At 51.4% G+C, this 19045-nt stretch overlaps 4 non-coding genes across 4 annotated transcripts; 2 read left to right on the top strand and 2 right to left on the bottom strand.

Moving 5' to 3' along the window:
- Window positions 1–4162: 4162 nt before the first annotated feature.
- TRNAC-GCA (transfer RNA cysteine (anticodon GCA)) lies at window positions 4163–4234 on the bottom strand. Its single transcript has one exon. It is a non-coding gene; the product is annotated as a tRNA-Cys (tRNA).
- Window positions 4235–9747: 5513 nt separating this feature from the next.
- Window positions 9748–9829, top strand: TRNAL-UAG (transfer RNA leucine (anticodon UAG)). The gene has a single exon. It is a non-coding gene; the product is annotated as a tRNA-Leu (tRNA).
- A 4193-nt stretch (window positions 9830–14022) lies between these two features.
- On the top strand, window positions 14023–14095 carry TRNAR-UCU (transfer RNA arginine (anticodon UCU)). The gene has a single exon. It is a non-coding gene; the product is annotated as a tRNA-Arg (tRNA).
- A 4559-nt stretch (window positions 14096–18654) lies between these two features.
- TRNAI-UAU (transfer RNA isoleucine (anticodon UAU)) lies at window positions 18655–18747 on the bottom strand. Its single transcript is given in 2 exon segments — window positions 18655–18690; window positions 18710–18747. It is a non-coding gene; the product is annotated as a tRNA-Ile (tRNA).
- Window positions 18748–19045: the final 298 nt, after the last annotated feature.

Raw genomic sequence — 19045 nt, 5'->3', positions numbered from 1 at the left:
CAGGTCAGCACTGGGGACAGCTGGGGTGAGAGGTGAATTACCATGGGGGTGGGGGCAGAGCTGGGTGTGCCTGGGAGTGAGATGCCCCCTGTCATGCACTAGTGTGTGCACATGGTGTGCAGGGACAGGGCTGTGGGGTGTCTCTGCAGCGGCAGGTCGAGGGCAGGAGCTGCTCCCGCAGACAGGGCAGAACAGAGCTCCTGCCGACAGGGAATTGTGTCTGTGTTACAAACGTGCTGGAGGAGCTGGCTGGCACAGGCAGCCCCCAGAACCACAAAGCTGTGAGGCACAGACTCTCTTCTGGCAGCCACAGCAGCACCTTCCCCACACCAATCACAACTGCCTTTTCCCGAGCTCCAGGCTGTGACTAGATTCTTTCCAACGCTCCTTTTCCATCAGCCTTTACCTTCCCCAGCAGGGAGAGACATTGCCAAGGGAGGTCTTCTCTGCTCCCCAGCCAGACGTAGGGAAGCATTAGGGAAGACACACAAAAGGGAACCACTGGGAGTTACCCTGAGATCTCCTGGTTTTTTAGCAGATATGTTACCCAGCTAAGCCACAAGAACCACCTTGTTAAAATACAGCTTGCTGATAGGGAGGCGACTGTGTTAGTCTGTATCTTAAACCAAAAAACAGCCCTGTAGCACTTTAAAGAAATGCATTTTCGTGGGGCCAACCCACACGGCTGGACTGTCCACAACACCACCTTCCCATTCCCCAGCACAGACATTGTGCCGGAGGGAAGCTGGAGTTTCTGCCCAGAGGACATTGAGGACGGGAGGAGTTAAAATGCTCCTTTCACTTATTGTCCCGTCTGCAGTGTACAGGTCAGAAACCGCCAGTCTCCCCACCTCTCTCCCCACCTGCCCCAGTGCCAGGATCCCACAGGACACTGACGATGGGAGGAGTTCGGGGTTTTTGTGTTTTTTATGTGCCTTTTTTGTTGCAGACCCTTGGGGTGCGTTTGCAGAGGGGGCTGCCAGGGGCAGGACATGAGCCCTGCAGGGCACTGGTGGGTGTGTCTGTGACATCAGAAGGGCCTTTGGAAGAACCTCAGATGATTGGCTAAAGGAGGTGGGGAGGTGGTGACCTCACAGACAGTCCAGCACAATGGCCAGGTGGGACAGGCTGCAGGGCCGGGGCCATCTCAGAGACCCCCCCCCAGGGCTTTGCCTCAGGGAGTCTCCTTCTTCAGAGCTCTGCCCCGGAGACTGGAGAGAGAATTCATGGTGAGGAACGTGAGCGCAAGGAGGATCCTCTTTGGCCCTTTCTCCTTTCCCACGACTAACTGCGCTGGACGGCAGCGTCTGTGTGGGGAGGGTCAGAGTCTGATCCAGCTGGTGGTGGGAAAAAGAGAGACAGGGAAAACACCAGGTTAAGGTTCTGCCCTCGTCAGTGCTAAATTGTGTCAGCCTTAATGTGTTGTGCCAATATTACTGTGGGTGCATGAAGTGTTTGGGGAGCTGCAGCACCAGTGAGTGGCAAGACCAAGATTTCCTAATACCTCATCTACACACAGGAAGCTAATTTCAGATGCAGCCAATGGACACACTGTGGCTTATTTCAAATTAGGCTCAAGCCCCTGTCTTTGCAGCCCCTGTTTCCACACAGCTGCTGTTACTTGTAGTTGTACAAGGAGGTTTACTCATTTCAAAATAAGCCGTCCCCTGTTTATTTCTGAATTATTTCAAAGCAGCGGTTGCCTTGTGCAGAGGCTGGGATGGTTATTTTGAAATAACTTTGTTGTGTAGAACCCCCTTATAAATCCAGGGCTGTGACAGGCACAGCAGCAGCTGCTCAGAAGATAACAAGCCCTGCAGGTCAGGTTGTCACTCATCAGCACCCCAGTGAAGGGGCATTAGGAAGGGTAATGGAGTGAAGGGATTAAAGGGCAGGGATCCTCCCAGCAAAGCAAAGTGAAACCTCCTGAGCAAGACTCTCGTCTGGTCTCCAGAAGCCACTCAACTTCCTCCATGTCTTTGGACATTGCTGCCTATAGCAGTCCAGCAAAGGGTAACAGAGGAAAACCCTGCACTTGTCTACTGGCTAGCAAGTGCTCCACCCCTTGGTTTTATGAGAACTGTGCGCTACCCACCTAAACTATCCAAGCTACAGAGAAACAGCTCACAAGGGCCCTTTCCGAAAGGAGCAACAGGCAGCTGTAGGTACAGTGTGGTTCCTGGAGTGAGATTGCTGTCCCTCCCCCACTGCTCAGCATCCCACCCAGGCATCCCCTCAGCCCCTCCCCCACCACCCTGAACCCCCACCAGGAATCCGCCCCTCAGACTGCGTCTCCCATTCCCCACTGCCCTGAGCCCTGGCTAGGAATTCCCTCAGACCCTGCTGCCCCTCACCCGCTGTCCTAGGCCCCTGCCAGGTGTCCCCTCACACCCTGCCTATCCCCTCCCTCTCTTCCCCTGAGCACGACATTAACATGGCCCATGTTCCCTGGCAGAGGGGTAACAACATCAGCCCCTGCTGCAATGTGCTTCCTTTGGAGGGACCCCAGTCTGCTGCCTGCTCCTGAGCTCAGCTGCTCCCAGCTCACCCAGAGCACATGGCCTTGGAGCAGCAGCTGCCCTGGCTGCTCTCCTACCACAGACACAGAGCCCACAGGAGCAGACCCCACAGCTGTCACCCCAACTCCAGAACCTTCTGCATGTGCAGTGCTAAACCTGCCCACCAAAATGACCCACCTGCAGCTTGTTCCTACCTGCTCCAGGGGTATCTCCCTCATCAGTACATGGCTCACCTGTGCATCACCACTTTCTCTCACCTGAGGCAGCCCATGGCCCTGACTTCCTCTTTCAAATCCAGCCTCCAGGTGAGAGCACTTCCTCTTCCACCAGGTGGGAGACAAGATGTTGATAGTGCTCTCTTGTGCCATTGCACATCGCTCAACACAGACAAACCCAAACCCCCTGTACATTGTGAGCTTCCTGGGTGGGGGGCGGGGCAGGTGCACAAAAGCAGCTCCCCTTGATTCCTTGGGCAGGAAGTTACAAGAACATCAGTTTTATTGGAGAATGTAGATATTGACCCCACTACCTCTTATATGCTAAGCAAGTGCTCTACCATTTGAGCTAATTCCCCTCGATAGAAAATATTCTGCCCTAGCCATGTCATTGCTGACTCCATATGTCCCTGGCGCTCCCCTGGCTCCTTTCCAAAGATGACCCTTGTTAGCCTATGTCACATCTGTAGGGCGGTTCTCTCTCCCCCTCACAAGCACAGAGTCTGAGATGTGCCTCTCAAGGCGACACCTCGCAGATCATTGCCCTGAGGGAGTGAATGTCACACTCCCCACTCTGCCTCTGACAGCAACAGGTCAGCCTGCAGCACCAGCCACAGGACCTCCTGTATCTCCAACCAGACAGGACATTTCTGGGGCCCCAATGTATCACAGAAACGTTGGTGAACCAGCCCAAGCAGAGACCCAGCTGCAGGGGAACCCATTCAGCAGGCAGGAGGGAGAAGCCCTCACGCAGGGGCAGCTGGGGAGAAAGAAGCCCAGCCCTGACAGAGATATATCATAAACCACACACAGGTCCCACTGAGAGCTGAGCTCAGAGTCCTGAGTGCCAATCATTGCACCATGGAACCTGCAGTTTAAGCCCTTTCTGAGCACCTCTGACTCTTGGCAGGCTGCTCCCCTGCCCTCCTCGCCCCCCTCCTGCTCTTTCACCTCTCAGGACACTGCTCCCTGCTCCACTTCCCCTGCTCTCCTCGTCAGACGTCCATCTCCGCCCCTCTCGCTGCAACTCCAGAGTGAGGAGGCAGGTTCATTTCTCTCTGAAAGTGACCAGCCTGGAGAGAACTGGTGGAGAAGGAGAGACTGGAAAGGCTGGTGGTGATTGTAGAGGAGGATGTGGGTGGGGGAGGACTCAACAGCCCTGGCTGTGAATTCACAGAGTGATCAACATCCTCTCTACATGCACTTAAAGCTTCACAGATACACAGGCCTGAATGCGTTGCGTTTCATTGACCTCTTTATAGGTATGAGGCCCAACATTGCTCATGTCACTATCTACTGCCAGCTAAGGGACAGGTTTATGTGTGTTAGCAGCAGCAATTGTTGAGGCTTCAGCTCTGTTTAAAGAATTCCCATAGAAGAGAAAACCAGAGTGTGTTGGAAACAGGGAGGTCAGTAACTGTCTTTGAAAGGGAGTGCTTGGAATTGAACCAAGGGCCTCTTGATCTGCAGTCAAATGCTCTACCACTGAGCTACACTCCCTTACCCAAAGGATCTTTGGAGTCATTGATCTTGAGTCTCCTACAGATCAAACACTGTTTTCCCAGCTCCTTTCCCTCCCTGAACCCAGAGTGGTTTCACAAACACGCAGATGGGGTTTGATAAAACTTTATTTCTCCCTGTGCATGTTACAGTTTGTCCCCTGCTGACCTGGCTTCTCCTACTCAGAGTTACAGCCCCTCAGGGGGGCAGATTACCAGCATACATGGGACAGTTCTCTCCCAGCCACTTGAAGCAACATCAGTGGTTACAAAGAACGAGGAAAAAACCTACTACAGGACACCCACCAATCAATCAGATATAGTTGGGTTTGCGGTCAGTGTCAGTCACTTCTCTACCTGGCATATGTGGTGACCCCACAGCCTGCTTCCCTGAGGTGCTGGACAACAGATCTTTTGCAGTGCTAACATGTCAGCCCTCGTGACAATATGAGCGCACTGTTTTCAGTAAGAAGGTGCTGGGATGCATTGAACATGCCCGTACCAGTGACATTTAATCCATGTAGAGTTTGGGGTTCAACACTTTCACAGTGTCACACACCTTTTAAACTGGTCTGGCAGCACAATTTCCAACAGTCCCTTTCCCAGTCATATAGTCAGAGGCACGTTGCTGCTAGGGAAGGTGGAGCGTCCTCTGCATAATAACAAACCTCTCACCATATTCCAGTGATACAGAGCCTGGCTCAGTGGTGGAACACTTGACTGCAGATGAAGCTATCCCGGGTGCCCCTGTTTGGATGGTTTTCTTAATGGAAATCCATTTTCACCTCTGGCTCCAGTATGTTTTGGGGTTGCACTGGATGCTTAAAATGGATTTAAACACTTCACACTTTCCTCTACAAAAGTACGAAAACAGAGCAAACCTGTCCCTCAGCTGCCTCAGTTCCCAGCCTCTGAGGCTCAGGTTTCTGTTCCCATCCATCACACAAAGGTGCAGTAGGATGCACATGTGCAGGGCTCTGCTTGCCATGGGCTGCACTGGGCAGGAGAACCAGACCCACGGCCGGGGGGCTCAGGAGTCTGACACAGAAATGCCCTTGGTGCAGGCTGACACACCTAGGCCGTGTCACACTCATCCAGCAGCAACAGGGACTGACCAAGGCCCAGGAACAAGCGTGTGGCTCTGAGCAGTAAATAGTCACCAGGCAGGGGGCAGAGCTGGGCACAGGGCCAGGCAGAGCCCTCCCACAGAGGGAGCTGCAGAAAGGACCAATGCAGCAGAGAAACAAAGAAACATAACTGCCGAGTCTCACACATTGGCTCAGAGCTACCAAAGCAAGATAGGAGTGAGCCAGGCTGATGCCAGCCCCACAGCCATGGGTCAGTAATTCACCCTGAGACTGAAGGGGAGAGAGGTCCAGTGAGTGACTCCTTCCCCCAAAAGGCTCATTTGTGAGTTTACCTCTGGGCACCCAGAGGGAACAGACCCCTTGGGGCACAGCCCATGCACAGCACAGTTTAGTAAGCGTGAAAGGAAGCACAAAAATCTACCCCACGAGCCCCAGTTTGAACTCTTATTGCCAGAGACAACGACATCTCCACTGCGGCTGCTCTCAGAACATGGCGCATCCACCAAAATGCTCGCAAGTGGCAGACTTGTGCGGTTGACACAACCAGCCCTGTTGCATGTATCTCACCTGCCCAAGTAGCTCAGCAAATCTGTGTGACCAGGCAGGTGACAGGCACAGAAACACAGAGGATGCCAAGAACAGTAACAGCAGGTTACTGCCAGTCACCAGCACCCCTGGACAGAGGCATTTGGAATTCTTTTGGTGATGCCAACAGTGACACCCAGCAACCCCCCACCCTCCAGGCTGACCCCAGCACAGCCCCCTGGGCATCGTAGAGCCTATTTGTCCATTGCAGCCAGGACAACAAGCAAAGGTGAGCTAAAAGGTACAGCAGAACTTGAACCCATCATCGGAGCATTAGGAGACTCCCAATAACCAGTTCATCTCACCAGCCTCGGTGGAAAGGAGCCATGGGCAGCTGCAGAGAGTTTGTGGTCTCTGGAATGAGCTGTGTGGGTCAGGACATTTGCTTATTCTGAGGGTCATGCGCTCCAGGGGTAGAACATTTACTAGTGCTCGTGGGTGAGTGCCCAGGGCTGGGGCTGGGAAGTGGCCATGTCAGTGTCTCACTCAGGTCAATGCTGGAAGGGAGTTTGGCCCATGAAAACAGCCCAGGGGCAGGGAAGTGTTTCCCTGTTCTCTCCGGCATTTCAGTAGGTCTGGCTGCTCTGGGGTCGGGACACTGACCTGTCCTGCTGCAGTCGTTACCCCAAAGGGGCTTGGGGGTTCCAGTCTCAGACACAGCACACAAAGCCGGGCTCAGCAGCACTGCAAGAGCCACCCCACAGTGTGGCAGCCGCCATGTGCAGTTTGACCTGAAAGCCCAGAGCTGCTCCTTTCCCACAAGGACAGGAGTGTCCAGGAGGGCCTGGAGCACTGGCCTGTCACCAGCATGTGAACCTTCAGAACATCCATTGTGGGTCAGAACAAAGGTCCCTCCAGCCCCATGTCCTGTCAGGGCCAACACCAGGGGCTGCAGAAGGTCGCAGCCCGGCACCCCTGGGAGCTGAACCCAGCAGCTCCTGTGTGCTCCTTTCAGCTGTGGAGCAGGAGATATGTCCCAAAGAGGCTTTTCCCCAGCTGCTGAGAAGCACAGAAGAACTCAGGGCTTGCCCAGGGTGAGACAGTTAAATGGAGACCTGCCCCAGGCCCTGTGGCTGGATCTATTGCTGTCAGGGGCAGAGAAACTTTCCTTCCCCGGGCAAGTATCTGCTCTTTTCCCAGATGTGCACTGCCCAGCCCAGGAGCTGGGAGAGACCAGAGCACTGCATCAAGCCTTGGGGAACCAGCAATTCACTCAGAGGCAGCTGCACCTGTGCCTGACCTCAGCTGAGTCAGGGCTGCCCCTTCCTTGCCAGGGAACTACACCCCGGCTGTGTTTGGGGCCCTACTTAGCCCCACACAGCAGCCCTGAAGGGGGCAGAGGTGAGTGGAACTGACACTTCAGTCAGGCTTGGCACTTTCCGAGCAAATGAAATCATCCCACCCCCAACCTCTGCCAGCTGGAGCTCAGCTCAGCCTCACAGAGGTGTCCTGTGCTTGGAGTCTGCCCAACACAGGAGCTGGGAGGCAGCAAACTCAGGTGTGGTGGAAGCTGCAAACAATGGGGCTGGAAATCAACGAAGAAAGATGGAATGAGGATGGGATTTGAACCCCTGTAGGCAGAGCACACTGGATTAGCAATCAATCACCTTCACCACCTCATCTTCATGTACTGCAAGTTTTTCATCCTTCCCAAAGTCAACCCTGCCAGGAACCTTTCTGCACCTCGCTGGTTGGCCAGGGAAACAGGATGGGCAGATTTGACCCAACAGTTCTACTCTCACTCCTGTCCCCTGCAGTGCGGCTTCCTGGGGTGAGCATGGCCCCAAACACAGCTGGGGTGCAGTGCCCCGGCCAGACATGGGGACGAGGTGGGGGAAGCCCTGGTTCAGCTTCAGCCACTGACATGGGCAGCTGCCTGTGAGAGAAGGGCCTGTCCCTAAGGCTGGCTCAGGGGCTCTGGTCTCTCCCAGCAGCTGGGATGAGCTGGGCTGTGCACAGCTGGGAAAGGGGCAGACACTTGCTTCTGGGGTTGAATGTCAAACTCCCCTCTCTTTGACACTGAGAGCAATAGATCAGCCTGCAGCACCAGCCACAGGGCCTCAGGCAGGTGTCCGTGTGACTGTCCCGCCCGGGAGCCCCTGGGGTCCTGTAACCAGACACAGTCCCCCTGCTCTACTCCATCTTGCCCCTTTTCGGTGCCTCTGAGCACACAGCACAAAGGAACAGCACAGTCTTAGAGCGTTTGAAAGCACAGACGCGCCTATCTCAAGCCCAGCGTTTAGATGCTTCAGAGCACAGATGTGCAGTGTCAGCATGACCCTGGACTGAAGCGTACAGACAAGGGGGCTAACAGGCTAGATGTTGACCACAGGGCCTCAAATTGCCCTCGGCTGCTACCGATAATTGAGACGCCCACACTTCATGCAAAGCCGAGCTGCTGCGCCTTCAGCTGTACCCCTCGCTTTCCCAATGAGCCAACAAGACAGCAGGTGCTACAGGATGGGCCATTAAGCAGGCGAGGCAGCGTATTGCCCAATCGTCTGTGAGTGTGACCCACAAGCTTACCACACGCTCTGTAGCACACACAGACAGACGGACAGACACATCCTGCACCCAGCTACAAAGGCTGTTCACACACAGAAAAGAGGTTCTGATATTTGACAGCTAAACCATTTCCCTCAAATGTCATATTAAGCACATCTGCCCATCACACAGGCAGGTGGAGGGTTTGTGGTCCCAGTTGCTCACAACCGGACACATCCAAAGCCATGAACCACCAGCATGGCTCAGTCACAAAGGGACAGTGGTCCCTGCTGCCCCAAGGCTGACAGAGAGCCCCTCAAGACCACCACTGCCCAGTCCACCCAGGACCTGCTCCTTACTCACTCAGACAGAGCTTTGCTTGTTTTCCTTCCACCCAGAATCCCACTTCTCTTGCTGGGTTACCAGGAGCCACTCCTGGAGCACCATTGGACAGGCACAGGATTCTGCCTCCCTGCAGCCAGCCTCACCTGCACAGGCTTTGGCAGGAGAAAGAGTGGTGCTCCATTAACTGCACTGAGGTGCTAAGCTGCTCTCCTGCCTGCCTCAGCTTTACTTCCTTCTTCTGCCCCATTCCAGCCTCACTTCTTCCTTTAGCAAGTCACGCAAAGGAGGCCAGCAGGAGAGCCGGCCTCAGTAGGTCAATCCTCAAGGGCAGAGGAGGCCAAGACACAAGCCTCCTGAAAAAGACCGGCCGAACTTGTGTAGCTTCCCCAGTCTGAGAGCGACGTATAAGCTCTGCTGATACCTCTACCCTTTTTCACACAGCAGTTGGGTTTACCCCGGAGACAGAATGAGACCAGCTCTTCTCAGCCCCAAAGGGGAGCAAAGCAACCAAAGCACTGCTGTTTTCATGGGGCTTTAAACAAGTACATTGCACGTGTAAAGCAAATGTAACAACCACAAAGCTACAGAAGTTCTATCTGGGTTGGGTTCCCCTCCCATCACGTCCATCCACAAGTCACTGCTTACCCTGGCCCACGTGGGGAGCCCTTCAAAGGCTCAGCTGCCAGAGCAGAGGATGGCAGCTGCACTCAGGAACTGTGACTCCAGCTTTAAGAGTATCATGACCAGTAATCCCCATCACCTTCCTCTGTGTGTCAGTGTGATCTGGGATAAAAAGCAGCCGAGAGAGACGGCAGGGGAAGGTTAGGATGTGCTAAAAGCCATCTTTTTGGAATACTGTGTCACAGCCCCCTTTTATTGAAAACATGCTGACATTTTCACTAGGTATGACATATGAGGCTTTTTAAAACTTCCTATGTACTCTTGGTGTAAACTGTTCTGAAACTCAGGAAATGTCAAGAGACGTTGATGCTCGCGGGAGGTGCCTTTTGTAGGTAGTGTGGCCGAGTGGTCTAAGGCGCTGGATTTAGGGTCCAGTCTCAGTGGAGACGTGGGTTCAAATGCCACCACTGCCATCTCTTTATGAACTGGAAGATGGGTAGAAAGCTGCATTGATGGCCAGACCCCAAGTGTTGGAACTGACATCTCTGTTTGGAGATGGGTTTCAAGTATAATGTCCTCATGATCAGTTCTCTGTCTTGCAAGGTTTAACATCTTTATTGAAAAGCTGGATGAGGGGGAATACTACACCCTTAGCAAATTTGCAGTTGACCCTAAACTAGGGGAAGAGGTAGATCTGCTGGAGGGTAGGGATAGGCTCCTGAGTGACTTGGATAAATTGCAGGGTGGGGTCAAAAGAAATGTGATGAGGATCAATAAGGACAAATGGGCTGTGGCCACATTTGGCCAAAACTTCAAAATAGCCATGCTAATGGCCAGCTGCTCTGCTGATAGGAATAGGGGGATTTCAAAGTCTGCGGAGTCCTTTGGAAACCTGCCTGTGCACCAAAAGGAGATGATGCCAACACCCAACCCCATTGGATGACTTCACCGTAGTTGCCAACACAAGAAGATATTGCACCAGGAACTGGATTTGAGAGAAGGTCTGCCAGATCCAAACGACCGCCTGTCTAGACTAGAGACCATGGTGTGTAGTATTTCCGGTGTTTTCGATGTAGGATTTCTGCCAACAGTATAGTGGCTTATTCCATATTTGTTGCTGTAGTTAGAATCAGTTTTATTTTAAAATGAAGAGGGCTTCTCAAGAGGGGAGGGAATGTGGTGCTTTAGGTGGAAGACTGCTTGTAATTACCAGAACTGTGAATCCAGGCTGCTGGCAGTCTGGAAACACAGAAAACATGAAGAAGAAGTTAGAAGATTAGCAGGGGCCTTACAGAGAGCTACAAAATAGTGCAGCAGCTTTGTCAAGAGGTCTCACTTGTGGAAATAAAGTGTGTGGAAGTTTGTTAGCGCCTTGCTTGTACGGTACCACAGGCTGGTGGGAGCAGGTCCCTCACAATCCTGGGTGTCCCTGAGGAGCGTCACACTCAGCTTAGAAGATTGAAAAGCTGAGTTCCCTTGTCCCTGCTCTGCCCTGTTTGTGTGCAAAAGGACACTTGCCTCCTCTGGCTGGCTCCACATCAGCTCCAGTAGCTCCACACCACAGCAGTGGTTCACAGTCTGTGACCTGTTTGCAGCTCAGTCAGCACCCACTTGTGACATCCTCACAAACACACAGGTAGTATTGGACACAGCCCACATTACACGCTGTTGTTTCAGATGCAGCCTACAGTAGTGAACAAGTTGAGAACCATTGTGCTAGAGATGCTCAGAAGAGCCAAGTTTGGGTTAAAATTCCCCTCTGGCTGGTTCCCCACCCATTCAGCCCAGCCCAGACTCTGAGAATGGGAAAGAAAGTAACTGCTGGAGGAGATGAAATACCCTCCACAAGTCCAGCAGCTCCAGATCAACCAAGAGATTATCAGACTGAGAATCGGGTGCCAGATAGGGAGGACTGTAACTGTACCTGCCGAGTCCCAGGGGAGGGAAACCATCATTCATTGCTTTTGTGAACTCCAGCACAGTCAGAGAACTTCTGCCTGGTTCTTCTTTCCCCTGCAAGTTGTGTAGGGACAGAGGTCATCAATGGCCTTGGTAAGAAGCTGTAACATTTGTGAGTTCTCACTGGTTGTTTCCACAGCTTTTGATTCCTGTGCTGGCTAAAGTAGGGCCAGCCAGCCAGTCAGCTGCTCTGGGACTGTCAAAAGGGCTGCAGGGAGCTGTCTCATCAGAGACCGAGGCTTCATTACTTGCTTGCCAGAGTGTGGTCTGGAGGGTTGTTTCTCCTTTAAACCCTGACAGTCTGACTTTGGGATTTCTGAGTGCCCCAGAACACACCTTACTGTCTCCTCTTCACTAGCAAGTAGCCCCTTTTTGCATTTTTGTCACATGGCTGTCAATGTGTAGAGGCACAGCTCGGTGAAGTGCATGTACGGTCCCCCGCCCTGCTCATGAACTCTCTGCAGGGAGACACCAGCTAATCTCCTGCTTCTCAGAAATTTTCTTCTTCCTGTAAAGAATGTGCCAACAGGAGCTTTGTACTGCTGAAGGATTTGGGGAATGTGTCCTCAAATGTAAAGGTGAGCCCATGTAATGCCTTGAAAACAAAGCCTGATGGGAGCAAGTGAAGCAAAGCGTTTTCATCTCTTGTAAATAGCTTGCTGTTGGAAAGTCACATTTTATGACTTTCCCCAATGTGAGAATTGTGGAATCTCACCAGTGCTTGAAGTTGTTGTGGGCTACAGGGCACTCATGACTGCTGTGTAAGATATGGATTACAGAGGGATCCCTTCATGGAAGCCTTATGAAGTGAAAAAGGGTAGGACTAGTGGTTGATTCAGCTTGCTGGAAGCCTTTGGGCTATACAGCGGTAAAACTGGTTTGACTATTTCTTCCCCCCGCTGTTAGAAGGTGGACCTAAAAATGGGTCAATAACTATTCTGCTAGAATTCATCCTGGTGAATATCGAGATGCTGCACCTCGATGCAGAGCTGAATACCAGTGTGAACTGAAATCCCCTATGAGCTGGTAGCTGAGGCCCTGGAGTGCTTCAAACACAGGGTTCTGCCTATTGCAAAACCCACAAGACAGGAGAGGGACATCTGGTGTGAGAAGCAGCCAGCAGGTGTGAGCGGCGGGTGGGCAGCTGGCAGGGGAAGCGGAACGCCGGTCCAGCACAAAGGTTGCATTACCTCCAGTTCAGAGAGGGAATGCAGCAAGGGCCATGTCCACACTAGCCTGTTCCTTTCGGAAGGGGCATGGTGATGAGTGAGGTCGGAAGATGACGATGAGGTGCTGCCATCAACATGCAGTGCCTCGTAAGCATAATGGAGCACAGGGCGATTGAAAAGTGCCACTTTCGAATCTTGTACCATCTGTGTGTGGGGGGGGCCTGTCGAAAGGACCACCTATTCTTCAAATGTCCCCTCTTCCTGTTCAGTTTTATGAAGGGGCGAGTGTAGACAAGTCGAAAGTGATGTGTCAGGGAGTGCAGGGACTGGGAAGACTTGGAAGTGGGGCATTTGAAGTGGGTACGGAGAAAGCTTGGGTGTGTGGATTGGCTCTTTCCAGTATAGGACTGCTGAGCCTGAGAGGCAAAGGGCACTGCTCCATCTGCTTGAGCTGGGATACTTACTTGAGGCTTGGTTGTGAACTCTGGGTGTGGTATTTTCCCAAGCTTATGCCATATGACTTTTCTGCTTCTTTCATTAAAAGCTCATTTTCTACACTCAGACTCTGTGCTTGTGAGTGGGGAAGCATTGCCCCTGCGAGGCACCCAGGGCTCTGCAAATTTCCCAGGCTTCTGGGTGGGGGCTGCAGCCGGTTCTATATGAAATGGATGAAAAGGGACCCCTCGATGTTGAAACAGACCCTGGTTGCTCCCGACTCATTCTGACAAAAGGCTTACATTTCACAGCTGTAGACCCTCTTATCAGACTGAGCTCCTTCATGAGTCCCTCAGTAAATCAAAGGGCTGACTATCCTCCAGTCTCTTTCATAGAGTACTAGAAGTGGAAGGGACCTCACGAGGTCAACAAGCCCAGTTCCCTGCACATTTCCTTGCTCACACTCCCCAAATGTCAATCAAAACTTCAGTAGCTGAGATTTATTCCCCACAAAAAGATCAGTTGTATGTGTTTCGAGGTGGAATTGGTGCAGGAGTCCAGAACTGTTACAAGAGAAATTCCAGTCTAATTCCTAAATGTGCTCATGCTGAGCCAGATTGGAAGGTTTCCCTTCCCCATAACTTCGAGCAGTTTGTGCTTCCTGGGATGCTTTTCCAATTAGGCCAAGTCAAAGATTTCTTTGTCTTTCCAACATTGTTGCTGCCTTCAGTATAGGTACAGGAGGAGAGGAGAAATGATCATGTCAATGTCCCTTACTTTACATGCTCCACTGGGTGCCAGAAAGATCCTCGGTGTGTCTCAGAGCCAGGCACCTCAGGGCGAACAGCCTATTGAGCAGCTGCCTTTCATGGCAATTGTGAACCTGTCTCCTACATGTCCCTTCCTGGTGAATGGCCAGGGATGGTAACAACATCTAGGTGGGTGTGGGTCACTCCTTTGTTGCTACTGCAGAATTAGTCCCTGGGTGTTTCTCAGATTCACAACAAAGAAAGAACAAACACAAAGAAAGAGCAACTTCTTGTCTTCCAAAGTAAGAAATGTACATGTTTGAGAGAGAATTTTATCCCTCATTGTTTTTTCTTACTTCAGTGGCCTAATGGATAAGGCCTTGGCTTTCTAAGCCAAGGATTGTGGGTTCAAATCCCACCTGGGGTGAAGCTCTCTGACCCTACTGTCAGTCTCAAGGTAAATAAAAATGGGGGCTTTGAAAACCAGAGAGGAGCAATGGTGTATTAGGGGTACTTCTAGAAATGCATGTGGTTGCCTTTATGCAAATGAGTTGTTGCATATTCATATCACTTCCTTGTTTGCATCTGTGATGGGGTTCAGTCTTCCCCAAGCTCTGCACCCCATCTGCAGGCAGGAGTGACTCTTACTCAGCATGAGAAGAGCAGGTTTATTAGCTGACAGGACACAGCATCTTACAGAAGAGTCAGTACAGCAGGCAGAGGCAGCCAGTCCAATCCATGTTGGGGAGAGGAGGCCCTGAGGGCCCCCAGAGCTGAGGCCTTGCCCACTCCTTTGTCTTTCTTCCTCCCAGCCCAGACTAACTGCTTCCCAACTCCCAGTTTCAATCTAAACTCCTTGGGCTCCACCTCCCCCTTTGTCTGCAGTACAAAGGTGTTACCTGGTGAAAATGGGCCACTGTGGGAAAGGAAGAGACTCAAAGCTGTGGGTACCCAAGAGGCTCCTGTTACCACCTGCCTTCAGCCTGAGGAGACTGATGGAGTGAGCTCTCTCCCGCTGGCAGCACAAGCACTCTCCTCTTCCTGCCCTGGGCTTTGCAGTTCCTCTGTACGCAAGTGACAGACACTCTCTTTTGAGTCATTGATCTTCAGGCCCCTGCAGGACAAACCCGGCTTCCCCAGCTCCTTTTCCTCCCCATGTCCAGAGTGGTTTTACAAATGGAGTTTAATTAAACTTTCTCTCTCTGGAACAAAAACACAGTAAAGTCGCACTTTAAAGACAAAAAAAAAAATTTATTAGGTGAGCTTTCGTGGGACAGACCCACTTCTTCAGACCAGAGCCATAGCAGAACACACTCAATATTTAAGGCAAGGCAAACCAAAAATAGTCATCATGGTTGACAAATCAGAAAAAAATTATTATCAAGGTCAGCAAATCAGAGAGCAGAGGGGTGGAGTTGGGGGTTGGGAGTCAAGTATTAGATGAAGCCAAGTATGCAAAAGCGCCCCACAGTATCTCAGAAAATTTGCATCCTGATTCAAACCGCATGTTAATGTGTCGAATTTGAATACGAAAGAGAGTTCAGCAGTCTCGTTTTCCAAAGCAGACTGAACATTCTTCTTTGTCTGAGAGAGTCTGAAGTTGTCAACTCTGATTGTTGTTTTTGGTTCTCTGTGCCTTATACATTGAGTCTGTTCTGGTCTGGCTCAGGTCTGAAGAAGTGGGTCTGTCCCACGAAAGCTCATCTGATAAATTATTTTGTTAGTCTTCAAAGTTCTACTTCACTGCTTTTTTGTTTGGATAGTATACAGACTAGCACGGCTTTCTCTCTGTTACTTTCTCTCTCCAGGGGCACCCTACAGCTGCCCCCGCACTGACCTGGCTTCTCCCACCCACAGAGCTACCGCAGCTTAGGGAGGCAGATGATTTGTGCGTGAAGGGCCTGGAGCCTCAGCAGTGATTACAAAGAAGTAGGGGAGAACCTAGTGACGGATACCACGTTATCCAACAGGTATTGCTGGGTTTGCGTTCAGTGTCAGTAACTCCTCTCTGGGTGCTTCCATACAAGCCCCCTCCATCCAATGGGGTGTGCTAAGCAGGCATGTCGGAGGAGACAAATGAGGTGCTGTGATGCATATGTAGCACTTCATAAGCATAATGGCCACCTTGGGAACTTCAAAGCTGCTGACCTTGAGGCACTGACAGGCAGTGTAGCAGCAGGTGCTTCGAAGTACCTGCCAAACATCCAAGGTCCCTTACTCCCAACAGTAGGCTGCAGCAGCTAGCTCATCAGACCGAGATACAGAGATGTTCAATGTGGTATTCCAGTTCCACTTCCCCTCATCACAAGAGGGCCAATGGAATCCTCCAAATCCTCCAATCCCCCAAGTTCAAAATAACGTATCTCCAAATATGCAAAATGTGTAAGTTATTTTGAGATCCACCTGCAGCCTTTCTCTCAGTTACAACCGCTCAGCCTTTCCGGGCCTTTCCTCTTCCTTGTTTGTTGCCAATCCCAAAATAGCCCCTACAGAGCAGAACGCAGCTGGCCGTATGACACCTACGTTAGGTGTGACTGGTGCAGAGTCCCTGTCAAAGTCCCACCTGAGACTGTCCATGCAGCAAGTGGCAGCCAAACCAGAGCACTATGCTTGGAGCCAGCCCCCGCGCCTCTCAGAGAAAGTTAATATCCAGCGGAGAAGACGACTGAACTGCACCAGAGGTGCTGTGGCTGCACCGGGGATGAAGACAGGTTCTCAGTGATCCCTATTTCTGGGTGTTACAAGGAGGGCAAAGAGGGTGTGGTGTAAGTGTTAGCCTGGTTGTCTTCCGAGCAGGTGGTCTGCGTTCAATGCCAGAGTTTCTTCCTTCCCTTCTGTTAACAGATCAGTTGGTACAGTGGAAGGAACAAGAAAGAGCATGTTGGTTTGTGGGGTCTGCTTTGCTGGTTTTCAGCTTTCCAGTGCTGGCAGAGGAGGAAAGTGGGCCAGGCTGGTGGGTGGCTGAGCCAGGGGACAGACCACACCAGTGGGAAATGGTGGCATGACAACGACTTGCATTTACTCCAGCTAACTAAGTGCAGTGCCAGGTTTGTGGTGGCTGCTGGTGGAGGGGAGATAGTGGAGATTAGGAGGGGCCCCTCTCTCAGGAAAACAGTGGCTGGCTGAGTGGCAGGAGATTGCAGGAGGGTTTCAGCCACAGCCTCCCTCAGAGCAGCTGAGCTAAACACAGCAAAAAATTCCCCTTTGGTTGGGTCCGTGGGGAGGGCTTTGAACCAGTGGGGGACATGGGCCAATTTCCAGACGGTTCCTCTGAAGGTGAGATACTCTTTGTGAAGTTCCAGATGGCCTCATTCATTCAGCGTGAGGCAAAGTCCCACACTCAGGTGTCCCTGTGGATAAAAAAGGCCCAGTCCTTGAACAGACAGAGATTTACAGCCAACACTCACTGTACCAGGAGGTCCCACTGAAATTTCAACTCAGATTACACAGTTAAGATTGCTGAGTGTTGCCCATTACACCAGGCAACCTGCAACTTAAGCCTTTTCTGGACAGTCTTGGGAGGCCGGTACCATGTACTCCTTGGCTAGCCAGACTGTCATGTGCACATTCCTTCAGAGAAAGGTCAAGTTGCTTCCACAAATGTCTCACAATTTTCCACTGGTAAACAGCAAAGTGGTGGAGCACTTGGCTGCAGCTGAAGAGGTCCCAAAAGCTCCTTTTCACAGGGTTTCCTGAAAAGAAATATCTTTTCATCTCCCTCTCCAGTATGTGGGGGGTTACACTAGATGTTTGAACTGGATTTAAACATTTAACATTTTCCTCTGCAAATGTACCAGCCCAAAATGGGGGGAGACTGTTTTGGAATGACAACAGCAGAAAGGGATCTAGGGGAAATAGTGGACCAAAATCTAAATATGAGCCAACAGTGTGATGCTGTTCCAAAAAAACCAAACATGATTGTGGGATGCATTCACAGGTCTGTTGTGAACAAGACACAAGAAGTCATTCTTCTGCTGTACTGTGCGCTGAATCAGCCTCAGCTGGAGTATTGTGTCCGGTTCTGGGCACTTCACTTCAAGAAAGATGTGGAGAAATCAGAGAGGGTCCAGAAAAGAGACACAAGAATGATTAAAGGTCTAGAGAAAATCATGAATGGTGTGGAGAAGGTGAATATTGAAAAGTTATTTTCTTGTTCCCATAATATAAGAACTAGAGGACACCAAATGTAATTAATGGGTAGTAGGTTCAAAACTAATAAAAGAAAATTTTTCTTCACAGAGTGCACAGTTAACCTGTGGAACTCCTTGCTGGAGGAGGCTGTGAAGGCCAGCACTCTAACAGAATTTAAAAAACAGCTTGATACATTTTTGGAGGTTAGGTCCATAAATGGCTGTTAGCCAATCGTAAAGTTTGGTGCCCCTAGCCTTTAGTCAAAGGCTGGAGACAGATGGCAGGAGACAAATCGCTTGATCATTGTCTTCAGTTCACCTCCTTTGGGGCACCTGGCCCTGGCCACTGTTGGCAGGCAGGATACTGGGCTGGATGGACCTTTGGTCTGACCCAGTATGGCCGTTCTTATGTTCTTAGAATGTGACCTATGAAGACAGGCTGAAAGAACTGGGCTTGTTTAGTTGGGAAAAGAGAAGATTGAGGGGGAATTTGAAAGCGGTTTTCAGATATCGGAAGGTGTGTCACAAGGAGGAGGGAGAAAACTTGTTCTTTTTGGCCTCTGAGGATAGAACAAGAGACAATGGACTTAAACTGCAGAAAGGAAGGTCTAGGTTGGACATTAGGAAAAAGTTCCCAACTGTCAGGGTGGTCAAACAGTGTAATAAATTACCAAGGGAGGTTGTGGAATCTCTACCTCTGGAGATATTTAAGAACAGGTTACAGAAGCGTCTATCAGGGATGGTCTAGACAGTATTTGGTCCTGCCATGAGCGCAGCGGCCTGGACTCGCTGGCCTCTCGAGGTCCCTTCCAGTCAAAGTATTTGATGATTCAGAGCCAACCAGGTGAAAAAGCAATGCTCCAGGTGAGGTTTGAACTCACAACCTCAGCATGTCTAGGGCAGTACTGCTCTATAAGTACTGTGCGCTAACCCATTGCGCCACGGGAGCTGTGTTTTTGAAAGGACCAATGTGCCTTAGGGGTGAGGTCATATTTCAGCAGCAGGACCTGTTTGGACAGGTCACAGCCCCTCACCTCCATCGCATCCATGTTGCCAAATGCCGCTATGGCCTTGGGACCCAGTGGGGGAGTCACAGAGCAGAATCTGTCTGGGGGGCCAGTGTGGGGCAGATCACAAACCCTCTCCCAGGCTGTGACATGGCATCAGGATCCTTCCCCCTCTTTACACTGGGGCAGCAGCTTGGGGCCCATCCCCACTTACCCCCGCTCAGCCCCCTTGGCTGCCTC

The sequence above is a fragment of the Carettochelys insculpta genome, unplaced genomic scaffold, assembly GCF_033958435.1.
Source record: "Carettochelys insculpta isolate YL-2023 unplaced genomic scaffold, ASM3395843v1 scaffold_0035, whole genome shotgun sequence".
In the NCBI taxonomy this organism is placed as follows: Eukaryota; Metazoa; Chordata; order Testudines; family Carettochelyidae; genus Carettochelys; species Carettochelys insculpta.
This window is presented reverse-complemented; position numbering and strand designations above follow the sequence as displayed.